General features: G+C 45.0%; 1 protein-coding gene across 1 annotated transcript in view; it reads left to right on the forward strand.

Moving 5' to 3' along the window:
• The window catches only part of fstl4 (follistatin-like 4), a 267318-nt gene that overhangs the window by 217019 nt on the left and 27487 nt on the right, over nt 1-22812 (forward strand). The gene's annotated exons all lie outside the window — the stretch shown is intronic.

Here is a 22812-nt window from a genome sequence, read left to right on the forward strand (position 1 = left end):
CAAAAAGTCTCTCGACCTAGATATCCACCCCACTAGATGTTTAGATTCTTCCTGGGTCGACTCAAAAATAAAGTGTTGGGTTTAGAGAAGAACAATATAGAAAGGAGTGCCACCTGGGTATGTCATAAAGATATCAGCAGTTGGTAAATGGTAAATGGAAGATAATGATAGAAGATGCTCTTTGGGACTGTGGTTAACTGTACAATGAGAAGAATCGCAGGGCAATGTTCTTTACAACACACTAAATAAAATGCCCTCTTTCCAGTGAATTAATGATAAAAATTAAAAGTGTTTCAGCTAACTTTCATCATGGGGCAAAACACTCAACAAAAAAAGTTTGGTTATTCACAAATACAATTCACATTAGATTTAGAGTCAGATTTATGGATGAATACTCACTATGTTACACTTCATTGCTGAACCGATAGGGTGAAATGGGGTTAGTGTCAAAGGCAAGGACCAAGCAAACCCAGCCATCGACAGACCAGCCGTTTGGGTCACCCAGGCAAGAACCTGAATGGTTTCCTAAACACCTGGTATGAGCAGCGTCATCATTACCCCAATAATGTGAGTCAGGTTTTGGATTCAACGGAATCCAGAGGTCCTCAAACTAAGCAGGATTATGGCTGCTTACCCCATTACCCTAAGATTTTCCCTCAATGCCCAATTTCTCCAAGACCGGATTATTTTTTGTTTCATCTCAGAAAATTCAACTCCAAAAGCAACCCTGTGATTCCACAGAAGAGCTCAAGGCTCAAAGGTTCTTTGTCTGGGAGCTTCCACACTTCACACCTTCTGATAGATTTTTCCATAAAGAACTGAAATGGGGTTCCTCTATAGAGACAATCCAAAGAACCCTTTTCTCTGTAGTTACTCTCAAGATAAAGTGCTGGCGCCCAAACAAAAAGCCTAATAGAAAATGCATTGCGTTGCTTTCTGTGGTCAAGCTATGTAGACCGCATCTCTGTGAAACATTCATGCCGTTTACGCTGTGTGGGTATTCTACACGCTTTATTAGTTTGGGCTGAAAAGCAGACACATGAAGCCCCAGTAGTCATTACCCAGAGTGTAATGTTTTATTTTATTTTATTGTGGAATCATAGTTGTCATTACCTCGGTTATGTCCTGTCTAGCATCCAGATGGTCTGGAGTTTGACTGTCTTTGGTGTTTTAGTGGTGGGGATACTTCACCCTGTGTAATGGAGAGGAGTTTGACTGTCTTTGGTGTTTTAGTAGTGGGCATACTTCACCCTGTGTAATGGACAGGAGATGGTGTGGAGTTTGACTGTCTTTGGTGTTTTAGTAGTGGGGATACTTCACCCTGTGTAATGGAGAGGAGATGGTGTGGAGTTTGACTCTCTTTGGTGTTTTACGTGGTGGGGATTCTTCACTCTGTGTAATGGGGAGGAGATGGTGTGGAGTTTGACTGTCTTTGGTGTTTTAGTAGTGGGGATACTTCACCCTGTGTAACGGGGAGGAGATGGTGTGGAGTTTGACTGTCTTTGGTGTTTTAGTGGTGGGGATACTTCACTCTGTGTAATGGAGAGGAGATGGTGTGGAGTTTGACTGTCTTTGGTGTTTTAGTGGTGGGGATACTTCACCCTGTGTAATGGAAAGGAGATGGTGTGGAGTTTGACTGTCTTTGGTGTTTTAGTGGTGGGGATACTTCACCCTGTGTAATGGAAAGGAGATGGTGTGGAGTTTGACTGTCTTTGGTGTAGTGGGGATACTTCACTCTGTGTAATGGGGAGGAGATGGACTGGGTTTGGAGGGAAAGCTAAAGTCGAGTCATTCAAGGTTATCTGTGCTTGTGTAGCATGTAAAGGAAAAAACCCAAGGCTGCCTCTAGCTGTAGCCAATTTGGTTTGAAACAAGGATTCAATCTCGTTTTAGCATCTCCAGGGAGAGCACATTTCTCCAGAAGGCCAGGAGTTCAGCAGGAGAGGTTAACCTTGGCAATAACACCAAACTCTCTATTGATGTAGCAGACTCCATGTTCATTATTTACTGTGCTGCATACGCAGCCAAACTGCAAGTGCATTGGAGCAGTAATCTGGTCATTTAAAGAAGCTGTACTTTAATTGTCAGTGCATCTCCAGTCTTGCAGAGATCAGTGACTCAAGGTCCTCGAGGAACAAGAACTGCTCCCTTTACCTGGGAGTCAGGTGTGTTCACCCTCCCTTTACCTGGGAGTCAGGTGTGTTCACCCTCCCTTTACCTGGCAGTCAGCTGTGTTCACCCTCCCTTTACCTGGGAGTCAGGCGTGAAGCCAGTCAGGCCAATCAGTACCACTAATTACCCAGGAGAACAGAAAACCAGGGCTGGATTTGGATTTGATGGCCAAAGTTGATGATCCATGCTGTAGATAATTATTTGCAAACAGACAGCTGGCCTCAGATTCTTTGTTGTGATTCATGGTCTGTGAGCTGCATCACACCAGGTTAAGCATCACAGAAATCATATCCTCTGATTAGCTTCTTTAGTAGAAATCGAAGAGCAGATTGTGTAGTGTGCAATGCCACAACCCGTTAGCTCAGCCATATTCATTCAGGAGAGCGATGATGTGGATGCTGTGACAGAAAACTGAGAGAGATTTGTGTAATCAGTGCTGGGAAACAGCGACATCATTTTCACCACTGTGTCTCCCAACCATCAAATAAAGGCTATGACTTGTGTGCGTGTCTGTATCGAGATCGGAATATTCCCCTCTTCATAACTGCACTGAAGAGGGAGAGGAGGAGCACTGCGTGTGTGTGTGTGTGTGTGTGTGTGTGTGTGTGTGTTTCAGTCTGTCTGTGTGTGTGTCTGTGTGCGTGTCTGTCTGTATGTGCGTGTCTGTCTGTGTGTATGTGTATGTGCATGTGTCTGTGTGTGTGTGTGTGTGTGTGCATGTGTGCACGTGTGTATGTATGTGTGTATGTGTGTGTGTGTGTGTGTGGTGCGGGGTTGGGGGGTACAGGCAGTAAAGGCAGAAGGTGGGGATAGAGGCAGAAGGTGGGGGTACAGGCAGAAGGTGGTGGGGGTAGAGGCAGAAGGGGGGGTAGAGGCAGAAGGTGGTGGGGTAGAGGTAGAAGGTGGTGGAGGTAGAGGCAGAAGGGGGGGTAGAGGCAGAAGGTGGGGGTAGAGGCAGAAGGTGGGGGTAGAGGCAGAAGGGGGGGTAGAGGCAGAAGGTGGGGGGTAGAGGCAGAAGGGGGGGTAGAGGCAGAAGGTGGGGGTAGAGGCAGAAGGTGGTGGGGTAGAGGCAGAAGGGGGGGGTAGAGGCAGAAGGGGGTGTAGAGGCAGAAGGGGGGGGTAGAGGCAGAAGGTATATTCATGGTCCCCCCCTCACTCCGTGTCTCTGTTGGTTTATCATCAGTCCTGTAATGGAGGAATCATGGGGTTGCTGTGGGGTAGGCTGCCAGGCACAGTCAGCAGATCTCTTTAATTAATCAAGGCCCTGAAAAGAGGGGGAGGGAGAGGGAGAGAGAGACAGAGGGAAAGGAGGGGGGGAGTGCTGTTGGCGGAGGTGCAGGCCCCGCTGTCAGCAGTTGGAGGAATTCTGGGAATTCTGTGTTTCTGGGAACGTCAGCAGGGGCCGTCCGTGTGTCTGTCCATCTGTCAGTCATGGATATTCTCGACGGGGGAAGATTACACCGGCCAGCAGGAGGGTCCACTTATCAGAAGCAGATCACTGCTCTCTCAGGGGTGTTCTCCCCATGTTTGCATGGGTTTCCTTCCATGACCAAAATGTGTAACCCAGGGACTTGCTGACACATTTGCAGAAATGTTATTAATGTGCAATGACCTTGTCAATTAAACCGATAAATTGAAATAAGTAGGCATTATTAGTAATTATGAAATGGGTTATTCTGATTTTGGATGCTGATTGGCAGAGACTGCTTTCGACAGCGATCATTAATCTAATACTGTAACAGTTATTCAAACAAACTTTCTGTGAGCAGTATCACTCCACACACAACCCATTATTTCCAAATAATATTACATAATAAATGATATCGTGTTGTCAATTAATTTTCACTGCAGAATTATGGTTCCAAGCACAAAGTTCTGGAACCCTATTGATTTAGCTTGAATTCTCTCGCTCTCATTCTCTCTCTCTCTCTCTCTCTCTCTCTCTCTCTCTCTCTCTCTCTCCCTCCCTCCCTCTCCCTCCCTCTCTCTCTTTTTCTCTTTTTCTCTCTTTCTCTCTCTCTCTCTCTCCCTCTCCCTCTCCCTCCCTCCCTCTCTCTTTTTCTCTCTTTCTCTCTGTCTGTCTTTTCTGTGATGACAGTATCTGTAGTTTGGTGGGTCCTGGGGTGAGCACATTGCATATGGCAGGTGGGCGCTCTCTTACCCGCTGTCCCTCCCAGCGCCCTGTCAGTCCCTGGATGCCATGATGGCTCTCCCCAGGGCGCCCCGGACCACAGTCAGCCCTGCTTTAATGAAGGACCGCTGGGTATTTACTGTACACTCAGCTGCAAGCTTATGTTTAGACTGGAACCAAATTCTCCGGGTCCATCTGTCACCGTTTGCCCCATGGGATTTCCACTCTTTTTTTCTTTGGAACATTTTAAGAATGGTGATTAAAACACTATTTCCGAAGAGAAAATAAAAATAAAATGCTCAATGCTCATTACTGAGTCCTGCCAGGTTCATTGCTTGATCTGATTCTGGAATGGCTGCAAATATGCTATAGTTTTATGTCTGCAGTATATTTTTAGTTTTAATAAGCATTTTTACGTGGTGTGCAGTCTTTATCAGAGACATCATTGTGTTATTGTTATAGGGTGCTTGTCATGTTTTATATGTGACAGTGCTCTTGTGATGTATGAAGTCTCCATCCGTCTCCACGTGTCCCATCTGTCTGAATTCAGCAGCCTCACAGCTAATTACGTGCTAATTGTGTGCGTCTCCGGGACGTTCTCCCGCTGTCCGCCCCGTGCCACCGTCTTTACCAACCGGCAGGGCAGCCATCTTGAGCTCTACCTCCCCCTCGCTCATGGGGCTGAAACGTGTGTGACAGAAACAGGATATGGTCCTCCTTGCCCACTCCAGATAAACAGTAAATGCTTACCCAGAGCGATGTACAGTTGATTAGACTAAGCAGGAGACAATCCTCCCCCGGAGCAATACAGGGTTAAGGGCCTTGCTCAAGGGCCCAACGGCGGTGCGGATCTTATTGTGGCTACAAAACCACTGACCTTCGGTGTCCCAGTCCTTTATCTTAACCACTACACTACAGGCCGTATTTGTGTTATGAGGAGAAACCCAACCCCATTCATAACTGCATACTCTCTCAAAGAAAGCTTTCTTGCCATGTGAATCACATTGGAAAGAGATTGTGTTCGCTGATGCTGGCTGTAGCTGCCAAGAAATAAAATCAATTTCCTGGAAATCCAGGTGTGTGCGTGTATACTGGAGTATTACTGGATACAGGACTCCCCTGACAAAGAGTCTCCATTTTACTGCCAGTGACTCGTTTAATTAGATCAGGAGCTGTGCGGAAATCAGTACAAAAGTTGGACTACATAAAATCCATAAAGTTTAATAAATTAGTGAGCTAAATCAGCTATCAAATGAAGACTGATTTTAATGAATTTCATAAACAATGTGTTTGATTTTTCCTCCATTTGTCTTCACTTCTTTACCCAGCAATGTATTCATGTGGGGCTTTGCCACTAAGATTAATTACAACTCTTTTGAATATAGAAACAAAGCAATATCTTTACAGATGTTTTGCGATTCTCAGAAAGCAGCCGCAGCAGTGACTATCAGTCAGGAGATTCAGAGTGAGAGTGAAGCGTGGGTGAAAGGGAATGGAGCCCAGAGCTGGGAGGACTGTTGCGATGGAAATGCTCTGATTGGTGTGATAATCGCACAGTCTCTTCAGGGATAATCCCAGTGCCTGTTCTCTCTGTGGGAGAGTGATAATCCCCTAATGAAGTGTGGAGATGTTTATCTTCCACTACAAGTCAGGGGCCTTTGCCTCCAGGTGTTTGTGAACGCAAGATTTCCCCTGTCAGCCATTTTAGTTTTCACCGCAACCAGCCCCCACCTCAACTTTTAATTATAATTGTCATGAAATCTCTTTGAGGGTGGGATATAAGCAAACAAAACAAACGAAAGATAAATACAGGGCGGACAGACATAAACAAGGCAACACAACCAGAGATGACAGACAGACTGATATGGAACAAACATGGTTTCAGGAAACATGTGGTTAAGGAACATGATTCAGACCTTGAAGGTTATTGGTTCAAGCCCCGGTGTACCCACAATAAGATCCACACAGCTAAACCCCACATTGCTCCAGGGGGGGTTTTATCCTATGTAGTCTAATGAGCTGTCCAAAGTCGCTTTGGATAAAAGCATCACTTAAATAACAAATTATTATTATTATTATTATTATTATTATTATTATTATTATTATTATTATTATTAAATAGGGAATGAACATGGACAGACACGGCTGGTCATAGACCTGACACAGTGACATACTGACACAGTGACATACTGACACACTGACACACTGACACACTGACACACTGACACACACTCAGTTTTCCCCTCCCCTTCTCCCCTGTTTTCTCTGTTTTCTCTGTGAGATTGCGTTAGCTCTTGTTCAGAGACATCAAAACCCCCCCCCCCCCCCCCGCCGGGAGGTGTGTGTGTGTGCGTGCGTGCGTGTGTGCGAGTGTGTGCGTGCGTGAGTGCGTGCGTGTGTGAGTGAGTGTGTGTGTGTGGGCTTCAGACTCCCGCTTAAAGTGGGAAGTGCCTCATTACCGCGTCTCCACGATCCGGCCCTTCTGCAGCGCTCCGCTCGCCTCCCACTTCAAACGGGAGTGCCAGGAGAGAGGAGCGTCAGGAGAGAGGAGCGTCAGGAGAGAGGAGCGTCAGGAGAGAGGAGCTCCAGGAGAGAGGAGCGTCAGGAGAGAGGAGCGTCAGGAGAGAGGAGCGTCAGGAGAGAGGAGCTCCAGGAGAGAGGAGCGTCAGGAGAGAGGAGCGTCAGGAGAGAGGAGCTCCAGGAGAGAGGAGCGTCAGGAGAGAGGAGCTCCAGGAGAGAGGAGCTCCAGGAGAGAGGAGCTCCAGGAGAGAGGAGCGTCAGGAGAGAGGAGCTCCAGGAGAGAGGAGCGTCAGGAGAGAGGAGCTCCAGGAGAGAGGAGCGTCAGGAGAGAGGAGCTCCAGGAGAGAGGAGCTCCAGGAGAGAGGAGCGTCAGGAGAGAGGAGCTCCAGGAGAGCGGAGCGTCAGGAGAGAGGAGCTCCAGGAGAGAGGAGCGTCAGGAGAGAGGAGCTCCAGGAGAGCGGAGCGTCAGGAGAGAGAGGAGCTCCAGGAGAGAGGAGCTCCAGGAGAGAGGAGCATCAGGAGAGAGGAGCTCCAGGAGAGAGGAGCGTCAGGAGAGAGGAGCTCCAGGAGAGCGGAGCGTCAGGAGAGAGGAGCTCCAGGAGAGCGGAGCGTCAGGAGAGAGGAGCGTCAGGAGAGAGGAGCGTCAGGAGAGAGGAGCTCCAGGAGAGAGGAGCGTCAGGAGAGAGGAGCGCCAGGAGAGAGAGGAGCTCCAGGAGAGCGGAGCTCCAGGAGAGAGGAGCTCCAGGAGAGCGGAGCGCCCACGGAAAACTCTCCTCTGATCCCACTAACCACTCCGGAAGGCCAGATGTCTCTTCCCTGTCACCGAGCTTGGAATGTTCCTCCCTGGGAAGTACAGGAACGGGATGAAGGAATAAAACTAGCGTGGATGGCATATCCTGTCAGACCTCCCTTCATTTGACATATTTTCACAATATGCTTTTCATATAAAATGTAACGATCGTTAATCGAGTTTCAAAATCCCATCGGGGCAGTTTTACCCAATGAAACCTGCCCAACCTTCCTGTCCCTCAAAGAAAGCAGCTTGAGGCACTGTCAATGTTTTGGTCATAAATACAAAATTGGCTTTCAGAAGTGCACAGCGTAAAAGTGCTAAACACTAAACAGGGCAGCCTAACAGCTTCCCCGATGTGCTTCTCTCGCACAGTGGAAATAATTCCTTTTCATTTTCTGTCACTTTCTGTCAACAACGAGAACCACCAGAGAGAGACTGTGAAGTGCCCAGAAGTGATTACTCTGTTTCCCACAATGCAGCTGTTCCAGACGTAATTAGACAGTTTCCCACAATGCAGCTTTTCTAGAACTAATTACTCAGTTTCCCACAATGCAGCTGTTCCAGAGGTTATTACTTGGTTTCCCACAATGCAGCTGTTCCAGGAGTAATTACTCAGTTTCCCACAATGCAGCTGTTCCAGAAGAAAGCAGTGTGTGTGTGCGTGTGTGTGTGTGTGTGTGTGTGTGTGTGTGAGAGAGCATGTGTGCTTGTGTGTGTTTGTGTCTGCATCTGCATGTGTGTGTGCACGCCTGTTTGTGTGGGTGTGCATATGCATATGTGCATGCGTGCGTGCATGCCTGTGTGTGTGTGTGTGTGTGTGTGTGTATGCGTGTTTGTGTATGTGTGTGCATGTGAGTATATACATGTGTGTGCGAGTGTGTCTGTGTGTGCATCTGAATGTGCGCATGTCTGAGTGCGAGTGTGTATGTGTGTGTGTGTGTGTGCATGCCTGTGTGTGTGTGTGTGTGTATGCATTTGCAGACACTGGACAGCGAGAGAGACTACAGCGTCCTTTTGTCCAAACACGTCTCCCCCCACCAGCCCACTCTGTCCTCCTACACACAGCACTGAGTCTTAAAAGCGGAGAGCTTGCTGAGGGTGCCCACAGCTTATTCATTACACTACAGCTGCTATGTGAATAGCAGATTATAAGATTATAAAGTTATGTATGGTATATATCTTATGTAGCGGCGTTGAATTAAGCCAAGTGTTGCTAAGTCTAGAAAATGCACTTCATGTAGTAAGTCTGACCAAAATTATAAATTAATGACCAGGCACTTATAGTGTCTTTGGAATGTTTTTAAAGCATGTGAGATATAGGACCAGGTCCTGTGTAATAAATAAATAACTTACGTCATTGCGTATCTTGCCGTAGTGTAAATGTCAGTTGTTTTGTTACGCATGGCAGTGTCTGAGTATCAGCGTTGAGCAGAGAGCCTGGCATCGCGAGGCCCTGTGTGTGTTTCTCTAGCAGACCGGCCTGCAGCCACAGAGAGACTTGTTATTTACTCTAAGCCTTACAGCCTTATTCACTGAGCTCCAGTGCTGTGCTCTCTATTCACTGAGCCCCAGTGCTGTGCTCTCTATTCACTGAGCCCCAGTGCTGTGCTCTCTATTCACTGAGCTCTAGTGCTGTTCTTTTCTATTCACTGAGCTCTAGTGCTGTTCTTTTCTATTCACTGAGCTCCAGTGCTGTTCTTCTCTAATCACTGAGCTCCAGTGCTGTTCTTCTCTATTCAGTGAGCTCTAGTGCTGTTCTTCTCTATTCACTGAGCCCCAGTGCTGTGCTCTATATTCACTGAGCTCCAGTGCTGTGCTCTATATTCACTGAGATCCAGTGCTGTCTATTCTCTGAGCTCCAGTGCTTGTTCTTCTCTATTCACTGAGCCCCAGTGCTGTGCTCTCTATTCACTGAGCTCCAGTGCTGTGCTCTATATTCACTGAGCTCCAGTGCTGTCTATTCACTGAGCTCCAGTGCTTGTTCTTCTCTATTCACTGAGCTCCAGTGCTGTCTATTCACTGAGCCCCAGTGCTGTGCTCTCTATTCACTGAGCTCCAGTGCTCTCTATTCACTGAGCTCCAGTGCTCTCTATTCACTGAGCTCCAGTGCTCTCTATTCACTGAGCTCCAGTGCTCTCTATTCACTGAGCTCCAGTGCTCTCTATTCACTGAGCTCCAGTGCTCTCTATTCACTGAGCTCCAGTGCTCTCTATTCACTGAGCCCCAGTGCTGTTCTTCTCTATTCACTGCTTCTCACAGTTTAACACTGTCACCATGACAACTGCATGGAGCTGATGAAAAGAAGTCCTCCTGTAAGAATAATTTATTTGTTTTTTACCTCGTGAAATATAATGAAACTGACAGAACAACAGAAGACGGGTGCAGTCTACTCTGTGACGAGGGAAATGGACAGTTTGTATATACTTGGGCTGAATGATGAGTCCATTTCACAAGTGGGAGCTGTGTTATGGGAGCTGTGTGTGTACTGCAGATTCTGACCAATCAGAAGCAGCCACCTTGCCCAGCAGTCTAGGCTGTCCAATCAGGTAGAAATTAACACCTGAAACATGGCCACAAGCATGTTTTTACTACCATACGACAATCTGTGCATATGCTATAGTTGCAATTATGCCTGTGCAATCACAGTGTAATTACATAGCTATACATGTTTATACATATGTAATTACAGTATAATTATACTGGTATGACTGTCATATAATGTAATATTGAATGTCAAAGGGCAACAGTCACAAAAGAGAATATGGGTATAACCGTATAATTATTATCTGACTAAATATGAGATGATATTTTTTCTTTTTTCCTCTCTTAATTTTCCCCCAGGCAGATTTCTGTAATGTCCTTGGGGACTTATTAAGTACCAAACCATCTTTTCTACCCTCAGGCTATGAGAGAGTTCTGCTTTTAGAAAGCAGCTGCTCTAAAAAAACAAAAACTCATGATTGTATCCTCTTATTTGAGGAAGGCAAATTCAGTAAAAGGCATTTCAATGCATTGTGTCAATTTCCTTGTTAAAAAGATTGTTGAACAGTTTATTATGACTGTGATTATTTAATTAATTGTAGTCTCTGTCTGTTCGACTGAAGAGGATAGTAATTTTTCAGAGATTACTCCTTGTTTGGGAAAAACAGAGTGATCCTCATTTTATAACAGTCATTTATCTTTAATGTTGTTTGTTGTCAAAGGCATACACAATATAAAGAAGTCTCATTAATATGAATTATGAGCACATTTTGAAATATGCTTGAGTGAAATTACTTTGTTCCAGACTGAGTACAGCTTATTTCTGGCTCAGGTACTTAAATAATCTGTTTATACCGGTACCTATATAATTATGTGGTAGTCATCCATGCATTTAATGATAATCCTAGAAAGAAAATGACTGATTATACCTTGGTACTCCCATAACTTGGATCCCATGACAAATATTTTAATTCTTTTACGTAATACGTGTGTTTAGGATGGCAAAACATGTCCCAGTCAAAATATTTTCAGACATATAATTTATTATATTTTCATTGAATGTCTTGTGTGGTAGAACAGCATAGAAGAATATGGAAAGCCAAGATCAATGTTTGAATGAACCATCTTTTTAGGATTCGTTTTTTTTAGGTTTTCAGCCTTTATTTTAGTTAAGGGTAGCACTAGATATATCTCACCAAAATGTCACTTACCCCCCTTGCACACCAAACTCTTGAGATGGTTCTGGAGGTTGAGTCCAGAGTCCGATGTGCTCTACAGGGGACTAAGTGAATAGCCTGAGGATCCTATGAGGATGTTTACTCTCAGACTCTGTTAATAGTAATCGAAACAGAGCGTGGCAGTATAGTATGTTTAGCAATGCTTTGACTGCAGGTTGTATTCCTTGGAGAGGTACTATGGTTGTACAGGTGAGCAAGCTATTAAGCCTGAATTGCATTAGTAAATATCTATAAATGGAATGCATGTAAATAAAAAATGTAAGCTGTGTAAGATGCAAGTTAGCGTCTACTAAATAGCTGTATTGGGCAGTAAGTAATTAAATCTGATTTTACATCGCCAGTATCACACAGCCCAGTTTGTGTGTAGAATGTGTATGATTGGGACCCTCAGTGACTCTCTGTAGGTTCACTAAACACTAAGGTGGGCCTCTAGCTTCTTCCAAAATATAATCACTGCAAATTATTGATTCCATAAGTGCATGAATGTATGGATGACCCAAAAACTGTGCCCTCCATTATTCTGTGTTAAGGATTGAATAACGCTGAACCTTTCAAGGGGGAATTGAGCCTGAAATGACACATTTCTTTAGAAGTTCTGTGACTTGAGCGGCAGCTTTAATACCGCTGCATGTGATTCTGTGCATGTAATATTCATGCAATATTCGCCCATGAGAAGAGGCGCATACCTTAATATGTGAAATTTTATTTTCCTTTTCCTGGCTTCCAGAAAGTGGTCTAATCTGTTCTTTACTGTTGTGTTTGAATTGCAGGTGTCTATAATTAAATTGACTGTTCACCAATACCTTTGCATTGAGGATAAAATAATATAGTTACTTTGATGCTTTCCACAAGTAAATAAAAAATAAAACACAGAGTGTGTATTTATTTAAATCGCAAAACTGTATACATATAAATTCTGAAAGTCTATTGGTTTATTCATTTATTTTTTTGTACTTTAGTGACAATTTATACTAATGTAGGTAGAGTTGTTTAGGTTCTTTCTTTTATCCCAACCAAAAGGTGTTAGAGTTCAGGGCTGGCCAATGAAATGCTTGTTTCTATGTCTTCCTCACTGTGGAGTTTGTGATCAGGTAGGCTGCCCGAGGTCCTTGGGGAACACGTCTGGATATGCTTTTTAAAAATAGTGCTGGCATATTTGTTATGTGAGTTCATTTGCACCTTACCTGGTGCTGCATGTGATGATGCACGTGATATCTGTGATTTCATTTGAATTAAAAAAAAATTATTAAATCGTGCGGCAATTAAAAAGAAAAACACCCCTATAAATAGAGAAATACTCCATTGAAATTCAAATCCTAACTGTATACAATACCAAAACATTTACCTGTAAACATAGGCAGGTAAATATATATAGTATATATAAGGATATATTTCATCAAGTGATTTCTTATTGTTCAAACATTCAGCATTCGTTCCTGGGAAGAATCCATATTATTTACGTGTCTGAGATGCCTAATATAACGTCCGCGGTTATGAGGCTAGTGATTTCATTACTTTAATGAGCACACACAGTTTGCTGATCTGTCGGCTCCGAGCGTAGATGCTAATATTTGATTTCTGCCGTGTACACAGAGGAGTGAGAGATCTGTCAGAGTTGGATGTTTACCATCGAAGCTGCCACTTCAGAGAGTTAGAGACGCTCAGAGCTCTCCCGAGCTGCAGAAGAGAAGGGAGAGTCAGAGCCAGTGAAGGAAAGAACGGTCTGTGCTTTTATGGCCCTTAATGGACTGCTGCAGGTGTAATAAACGCCCTTCCCCATCAGCTTTCTCTCTCTTTATGCCACTAAAACACACACTTTTCATGGCCGATAATGCCCACCATTTCACACCATCAACACTTAGCCGCTTAGCGCCGGCTTCGCCTACGCTAGCTGCTATTTATTTATTATTTGACTAATGTATTTGATTTTGCCACCAAAATAGCAGCGATCAGAGACACAGCAATCGGGGTCCTCTTCACACTTGGTCCTGCGTTCGATCTGCTCTTCGTTGTACGTCGCACTGGATAAAAAGCTTTGTAATGTAATGTAATGTAATGTAATGCAATGTAACATACACAGTGTAGAGCTATGTAGAGAATGGAAAAACTAAGGACAAAAACGCATTGTTAATGAGAGAGGTCAGAGGAGAAGGGCCAGACTGGTTAAAGCTGACAGGAAGGTGACAGTAAACGCAAATAACCACACATTAAAACAGTGGCATACAGAAGAGCTCTGAACACACAACGCGTCAAACCTCTTAAGTGGATAGGCTACAGCTGCAGAAGACTTAAAAAGTCTAAAAAAATCTGAGTCTAATAAAGTGCTCACTGAGTGTATATAACAGGCGACAAGCTTTAAAGCTCTCCATCAAAGTAATCTAATTACATTTGAGCCTCCTTCCACCAATCACACGCCCGTGTGGTTGCTACAGCACCCAACTTCTGCCGCCAATTAACCAATTCAATTATACCTGTATATTGCGTTCTCTTATCCTGCCTGAGACAACATACCAATGTAGAGTGTTAAATCAAACTGCTTACTGGGAAGTACAAGGACTATACTGTGAGCGGGGTAGACCTGGGTTCAAATAGTATTTGTTTTGGAATCAAATACTTTTTCTGCATTTGACTACGCTTGCCTGGTGTATTGGAACAGGGTAAAAGATCCCAAGATTGTATAGGAACCCCGCCCATCTGACCCTCCTACGCAAGCTCAAATGCGCCAGGCCATAAATGCTCTCTGCAAACTCTCGAGACTGTTGCCCAGGAGATCAGCGGTTTCTGAGATACTCAAACCCCCCTGTCTGGCACCAACAGTCATTCCACGGGCAAAGTCACTCAGATCACATTTCTCCCCCCACTCTGACTAATGGTCTCAGGCCTGTGCTCACGGCCTAATGGGACGATGATGGCCGGCTGTCGCTAAGGCTACAGCTGGTGCCGTCCACCCAGAGTGACCCAGAAGCCGGTGGCCTGTGTGTAATTACACGGGGAAGGGCGGACAGCGCGCTAGGCTAACCCTCGCCGGAGGCTCGCCCCGGCCCGGGGGGTCAGGGTCGAGGCCTGTTCGTGCAGCGGGACATCCGACAGCTCCGGAGGAGACAGGAAGTGGTCATAGGGCGCTGGGCGCGGGGGGCGGATGTCAGCCACGCCGCGGCGGAGAGCTCGTTTCGGACAGCTGGAGGGTTGGGGGAGGCGGCGGGGCGCGGCGGGGGGGGGGAGGTTGCAGAACGCTCGCAGAGAAGCGCATCGAATCCGTGCTGATGGCGCTCACCTACCTGTCCAGATCGCTGCGATTCTCTCGCCCCCGCAGGTGTTGTGGAGATGAAAGCAGTCGTGGAGTCTCGTGAGATCAGAGGAGGCGGGGGTTGGGGGGCTGTGGTGTTGGGTGTTGGGGGGGGGGGGGGGGGGGGGGCTGCAGTTTGATTCAGGTTAAAAAGCCTACGGGCCTACAGCCGGATTTTGCTGCTGAAGTTTGAAGTTTTCCAGAAGCATCTTCTTCTTTTCCCGATTTACCGCGAAGAAAACAGCCAGAAGCACAAAGCTTTTTTTGTTTTCTCTTCATTTATTTTCATCATATTTGTCCCTCAAAGAACAATGTTAACAATTTGGTCTTCTCATCCCCTCAGATCTTTATTTATTGTTTGACAAATTTATGAATACAGTTTTTTGTTTTTTCCCCATGACTGTCAATGCAAGATATAGGACTGTTCTCTTTCAGAACTCTGAATACGACTGAATACCATTCAAATTACAACAGTGCCATGACTCAGCTATTCTTACCGCATTTGTTTGCCCTTGTCTGGACAAGAAATTCCGTCTGATATTATTTCCTTTTTATGTTCTCAAGATAAAATATTTATATTCGTTCTGCCAAAGCTATTATCTTAGCTTTGAGCTTCCTCCGGCAGCCTTGGTGGATATTATATGCTATCTGTAAATCTTACTCTAGTCTCGTCAACAATCTCTAGTTTATCGCATCTCATGCTTCCTGTGAGTGGAGATCCTCTACTGTACCTTAATACATTAAGTTATCAGATAACACAGCATTACACTGTTCTGCACTGCTCTCATTATATTACCACACTTTAAAAAACCTGCTTCAACTTAAAATGAAGTAAGATAGGTGAACTTAGTGTACTCATTATTTGAAACAACTTCAAGTTCACTTTGCTTAAAATTAGCAAAACTTTTTTAAAGCACTCTCAGAAATACAGTGACAGAGGAGGTACATTTTCCAAAAGTTATGTTCTCTTTGGGTAAAAATAAGTACATTTTCCAAAGAAAAGTACCTGAGCTCCAACAAGAATTTGTTTTTACAGTACATGGTATTCAAACTATTAGCTTTTGAGTTCCAACAAGAATTTGTTTTTACAGTACATGGTATTCAGACTATTATTATAAACTATAATAAACTGATATTTTGTCTATGCTGGCTTTAACACTCATATGCAGTTGTCTTCAACTGTAATATTGCATTATAATACATCAGAAAGCAACGAGAGCTGGGGGTCAGAGAATGGCGGTTCTGTGGTTCTGGCCTTCCTCCAGTGAGGGCCCATAGGGCCGTGAAAGGTTCTGGTCGTGTGGCCTCTGCACACGGGCTGGGGGCAGGGCCAGTGAGCCAGGTTTGTGAAGCGGTGAGTGTAGGATCTGATTAGAAGCTGGACGGACCGTAGCCGGGCCTTAAAGCGCACTCGAGCAGCAGACGGCCACCAGAAGAGGTGAGTCCTGCATATTTATGGAGGTTGCAGCAGTCCAGTGGACAGACACAAAATGGCCGCTCCGGAGCAAGACTGTGGCTGCCAGAGCAGTCTGGAGCAGAAGCTCTGCTGAGAACTGGTGATGGATACTTCTTCACGTTAGTATAGAAGGTTCTACTTTATATCAATAAAATATATCAATAAAATATTATTATTAGTAGTACTAGTAGTAGTAGTCGTATTAGCATTAGTATTACTGCGATGGTTTGGTGACATGTCCGGGGTGTATTCTTCCCCAGTGCATGCTGGGATATATTGCTCCAGCACCCCCGCTGACTCTGAGCAGGAATAAGTGGGTTAGATAATGGATGAATGGATGAGTAATTGGATTAAATAATGGTTGAATGGGTGAATATGTGGTTAAATAATGGGTGATTGTGCGGGTTAGGTAATGGATGAATGATGAATGCGTGGGGTAGATAATGGATGTATGGATGAATAAACAGGTTATATAATGGATGGATGGATGAATAAATGGGTTAAATGATGGATGAATGGATGAATAAACGGGTTATATAATGGATGGATGGATGAATAAATGGGTTAAATGATGGATGAATGATGAATGCGTGGGGTAGGTGATGGATGAATGAATGAACTGTTACCCTCTTGGCTCTCAGGTGTTGGGTCTCTGAGATCAGACACCAGGGCGTTTTGCGTATATAGAGTAAATTGGGGCTGGAAATTGGGGACTGGGGGCAGAGGAGAGGTTTGGGATGGGATGAGATGAGTGGAGGGTGGAGGGTGGGGGGGGGGGGGGTGATATTATGACCATGGACACAAAGTGTGGCATTATTTCAACAGCCAGCCCAAACGAGCTTCCTTTGCTTTTAGAGGAGGTGAGGTCTGTTTCAGGGGCTCTGAGCTCCCCATATCTCCCCTGCATTTATAAACCAATATAAAATGGCACTACATTTAAATGAAGGCATGGCATGAACTCAACGAGTTACTGTCAGTGCATGTGCATTATAACCTGCCCATGACTGTTACTGCACTCTGGGGTGTTTCCTTTCAGAACACAAGATTACCTCAAGCAGAACATCAGGCAGATCGTCGAAATTACTACTACATTACGTCCTGCTTATGTTGGATGTAATATTTCATATTGTATCAAATTCTTGGCTTTCAGTTTATGGGCTGGTATTGGGCTAAGCTAGCATGGAGTGAAGGCTTTTCAAGTGATCAATGTTGCTTCTGGTGTCCAGCCATTGGAACTGCTTCTGTTATAACCGGCTTTACATCGGAGGCAAAAAAAATAATTAACACCCACAGAATCATTTGGCCTTGAAATGAAGGAGTTGATTCAACGAGGATCTATAAATGTTAATCTGATGGCTTTGTTTCATCGTTAGACGGCTTTAATACGGGATCAGCAGAAGTAGTTTCATCCTCTCTGAAGTGTCTCCTCTTGTTATTTCTACAGTTACCGATTTGATTATTCATACGTGACGAGTTTATTTCGCTCTCGCTTTCAAACGGCGCTGGTATTGATGGCGATGATGCAGACGTCAGTCACTTTCTCAGAGCTGATGAGGTGTTTGTTGTTGTGTGATGAAAGAGGTTTGTTTTGGCAGAATAAATCTCGCTGGGTTTTTTTTATGAAGACCAGACTCTAGGAGAAGGAGAAGTGTGTTATTCACTTGGTTGAATTCCGGCTCTTGCTTAATTAAAAGATTGATTGCCAGTAATGCAGTAAGATTGAAAAGCGGGAGAACTGTACCCTTAGCGCTGCTGTTTGAGCGACCTCTGCGCTTTCAGTGGGAGGAAAGCGTGAAACGTGTGAGTGAAAATGACAGAGTGTTCTCTCCCTGTGTGTAATGAGGGGCAGTTTAAATATGGCTTAAGTCCCCCCCTTTCTCCTGTTTCAGTAAACATTTTCTTAACCCCCAGGCAGGCCATTAATCACGTAATCTGCCCTTCATCTGCCCCCAGGTTAATGCCTCCCCCTGGGGTAAGAGCCACTCTCTGTATTAGGCCCTGATTCTCTCCACATTACTGAAGTCAAGCTGCTCAGTTATTCCTGTTCTTCCTTCGTGAGGTTACAGACACTGTGAAACAAACAAACACCAACACTGAGAAGTTTTCCAAGGACAAACATCGCCTGACGAAGACCGAACTGGTGGAAGCGTTGTCTGCCCTGCTCACTTTAATGGATATCAGCAGGGAGCATTAACAGCAGTGTGGGGGTATTACTTTATAACTTGGCGTTCTTCTTTTTTTACCTAGCACCTGCGCTAAATACGTTGGATGTGTGCTTGCCTCTATTATACTAGCCAAGCACAAAATGTGCTGTACCAAAACCAGTAGGCAGGCTACGCACCAAGTCAACAGTTGCCAGGATATTACTGTCCCATTTAGGCCTGAAAACGAAGGGGTATCCAACTGTTTAGACACATAGATGGTGAATAAGTTTACATATATTTGGATCACGCCATAAACAATCATTTGTCTTTTCCATTTGTTCATTCTCCCGTTGTCTGAATAACTGTTATAGATTTCCAAATTGATATTACATTTTTTGTGTACACAATGGAAACCAAACCCTGCAAAGTGATTGGTTGTGATATTTGTTTTGCACCAATCGTTGGCTGTGTTATTAGTTTTGAGTGTGAGGGGTTGATGTGTATAAGGGGGTTGATGTGTATTGGGGGTTTAAGGGGGTTGATATGAATGGTAAATGGTAAATGGTTGGAATTTATATAGCGCCTTTATCCAAAGCGCTGTACAATTGATGCTTCTCATTCACCCATTCATACACACACTCACACACCGACGGCGATTGGCTGCCATGCAAGGCACCGACCAGGGGGTTAGGTGTCTTGCTCAGGGACACTTCGACACAGCCCGGGCGGGGGATCAAACCGGCAACCCTCCGGCTGCCAGACGACTGCTCTTACTGCCTGAGCCTATGAGACGACTGCTCTTACTGCCTGAGCCAATGAGACGACTGCTCTTATTGCCTGAGCCAATGAGACGACTGCTCTTACTGCCTGAGCCAATGAGACGACTGCTCTTACTGCCTGAGCCATGTTGCCCCTGAGCCATGTGTATAAGGGGGTTGATGTGTTTTTAATAAGGGAACAGTAGCGCTATACTAGCTGTGCTGGAGGTTTTGTAGTTCTTGTGATTCCTTATAGTTTACATCTTCAGGCATAGCAGCCTCACATACAGAACTCCCACTCTGTACATCGATGAGAGAGGGGTTTGTCCAAGCACACAGTTAGATATATAGTTTATCTTTTAGTTTTTTTAAAAAGCCTGCTCATTCTGGTCAAAGGTGACGTATGGATGTATTTGATCCGATATGTCAGGTTATATGTCAATGTTTCCTGTTGCCACTGAACGGTGGAAATCTCCTGACATTTCCTTCTGGAATGATCTTTCTTGCGTTTCGCTGGAGGTATAGAATTTTAACGAGCCTTTTCTCCCAGCTTGTTAAGTACCCCCCCCCCCCCCCCCCATCTACTGCGGTCCCCTTACAAACAGGCAGAGACGCTGAAGGGAAGAGAGGAGGAAAGTGATTAAAGGTCTGAATTCGGTGTGATTAATGAGGGGGGGGGGGGTTAGTTATCACTCATCCTCACTGTCCCGCTGTGAATTATCATCTTACTGACCCCCCCCAAAACACCTCTGACCATAATCACCCGCTTCAGCTGATCGGTTCTCTCTCCCATTCTCCCTCCCTCTCCCTCTCTCTCTCTGTCCGTCTCTCTCTCTTTCTCTCTCTCTCTCCCTCTCCCCCTCTCTCTCTGTCCGTCTCTCTCTCTTTCTCTCTGTCTCTTTCTCTCTCCCTCTCTCTCTCTTTCTGTCTCTCTCTTTCTCTCTGTCTCTTTCTCTCTCCCTCTCTCTTTCTCTCTCTGTGTCTCTCTCTGTCCGTCTCTCTCTTTCTCTCTTTCTCTCTTTCCCTCTCCCTCTCCCTCTCTCTCTGTCCGTCTCTCTCTGTTTCTCTCTCTCTCCCTCTCCCTCTCTCTCTCTTTCTGTCTCTCTCTCTTTCTCTCTGTCTCTTCTTCTTTCCTGCTCACTCTCTCTCTCCCCCTCTCCCTCTCTCTTTTTCTCTCTCTCTCTTTCTCTCTGTCTCTTTCTCTCTGTCTCTTTCTTTCCCGCTCACTCTCTCTCTCTCCCTCTCTGTGTCTCTCTCTGTTTGTCTCTTACTCTCTCTCTCTTTCTCTCTGTGTGTGTCTCTCTCTCTCCTTCTCTTCCTCTCTCTCTTTCTGTCTCTCTCTCTTTCTCTCTGTCTCTTTCTCTTTCCCGCTCACTCTCTTTCTCTCTCCCCCTCTCCCTCTCTCTCTTTTTCTGTCTCTCTCTCTTTCTCTCTGTCTCTCTCTCTCCCCCTCTCTCTCTCTTTCTGTCTCTCTCTCTTTCTCTCTGTCTCTCTCTCTTTCCCGCTCACTCTCTCTCTCTCCCTCTCTGTGTCTCTCTAATTGTGTTCTGATGGCACTTTTGAAAAGGTGTTCTTTGATTCATACCTCAGTGAAAGCTGTGGCTCATCGGAGGTAACTGCGATCAGGGGCGGGAACAGCAGCAGCCAATGCAGCTCCAGAAATAGAGCATTTCAGCCGCCAATTAGCGTGAGTCTGTGTTTTAACAAGCGTTCCCGTTTTAGAAAGTATCACCCGCGAACTGCGGAAGATTTCTTTTTCACTTCAGCCGTAATGTAATTTGGAAGCGGATCTTGTGCACGTCACGTCGGGTTAGTTTGATGATGGAAAATAAATATTGCTTAACTGTGTACCAGTACTTTCTCGCTGCGATTTAAATTACTATGCAACGCGCTGTTTGTGTGTTGATGGGCCCCATGGTGTAGTATCTGTTAAGGCTCTGTTCCAGTGTGTGGATGGGCCCCATGGTCTGGTATCTGTTAAGGCTCTGTTCCAGTGTGTGGCTGGGCCCCATGGTCTGGCATCTGTTAAGGCTCTGTTCCAGTGTGTGGATGGGCCCCATGGTGTGGTATCTGTTAAGGCTCTGTTCCAGTGTGTGGATGGGCCCCATGGTCTGGTATCTCTGGTGTCTTCTTCAGTTCTGTGGTGTGTAATTCAGGTCCTCATTAGCATCAGCTGCAACATTAGCATAGTCGTTTTCATTAGCATTACCTGCTACATTAGCATAGTCAGGTCAGACCAATGAGGCAGCATGCAAAACATTAGCGGGCAAATTAGCTGTGACCTTAGATGAGAACGTGTTACATTACGTGGCGTTTAGCAGACTTATTTACATACATTTAGTGTTTCTATGTATGTAAAATCGAAATCTAACTAATGTATGTTAAGAAATCAACAAAATTGTTTTCAGTCTAAAAAGCTGAGCTGCACAGAAGTGTGCTGAGTTATTGATATCAAAATGTTGGCAATGTTTACCAATTAAATGTTTACCGTTATTTTACAACTGAACTTCGACTAACAAGTTCTACAGAAATTAAATATGCCACATTCCAAAGTATTCTACATTTGTTCAAAGTAACATCTTTCCATAAATGTGGTTTATTTAAAAAAAAAATCAAACACATCAAACTCTTGAAACTCCATAAGGGAAATCCTTCTTCTGATGTCAATTCTAAGACATTTAGGCATTTAGTAAGATAAATACACAACACACATGATTGCATGTTTCATATAATCTTTGAAGTTTGAACAGGGGAAAAGGAAAAATGGTTTATGCAAAGTAAAATGTGTCATGTTAGTTCAACTCTGGCACAGTTTATAGGAGTATGACAAGGCTAAAATGTACTTGACCACAGTACTGTAAATTTAACAGTGAACATTTTACTCTGTGGTTATTTGTGTGAGAAACCCTGAATTGCGACAAACAGTGCCTTATGGGTAAAGACTGTGGTCAGCTTATATTAATGTAATTAGAGATCACCAGAAGCTTTAGTAATTAATAATTATTGTAAAAACATATCTAATAATAATGATTTAACGTAGACATTGAGACAGTTGAATAGACAGTGGAAAGCTGAATAAGTGTTGGGTTGCTCTAATCTGTCTGAAGCCCAGTGTTCATCTCCTGTATTGGAGCCTCAATACAGGGTTCCCTGGAGGGGGTCTCAGCAATGCAGGAGCCCTGGGGTCAATACCCCCCCCCCCAACACACAGGGGCCCTCTGTAAGGGCAGAGCGTACTGCTGTCTGTGTGGCTGAGAGACCTGGGACAGAATTGAGGGAGGGAGGAAGGGAGAGAGAGAGAGAGAGAGAGAGAGCGCAATCCCTCCAGCCGAGCCCACACTTCCAGATCAAGAGCGTCTTTGCCAGTCCCTCTAATGTGAAGTGTCAGAACAGCTGAGCCTCCATGTGAAAACTTCATCAGAGATGTTAGCATCAGAGATGGAGGGAGAGGGAGAGAGAGGGAGAGAGAGAGAGAGAGAGAGAGAAGGAGAGGGAGAGAGAGGGAGTGGGAGAGGGAGAGAGAGAGAGAGAGAGAGAGAGGGAGGCCAGCACTGCAGCTCCTCTCTCCTGTGTCTGCCCCCACCTGTATTCCGCCTTTATCCTTCACTGTTTATTTGTTATTGAGTTATTTATTCGTTGTGTCGTGGGAGAGATGTCTCCTTCAAGCTGTGTTCTGGGTAATAAAGGGAGCTGAAGGCTTGCGCTGGACTCAGTGGATCCAGGCTCACATTAGCTCCCCCCCCCCCCCCGGGACGACGTGTCCCTGTGTCGCGTTCCTGTTTTCTGATGCGAGGCGTAAATAAATATCCCTCCTGATCGCCTTACCCTGGGCC

This window comes from Conger conger, chromosome 7 (assembly GCF_963514075.1).
Source record: "Conger conger chromosome 7, fConCon1.1, whole genome shotgun sequence".
Classification (NCBI taxonomy): domain Eukaryota; kingdom Metazoa; phylum Chordata; class Actinopteri; order Anguilliformes; family Congridae; genus Conger; species Conger conger.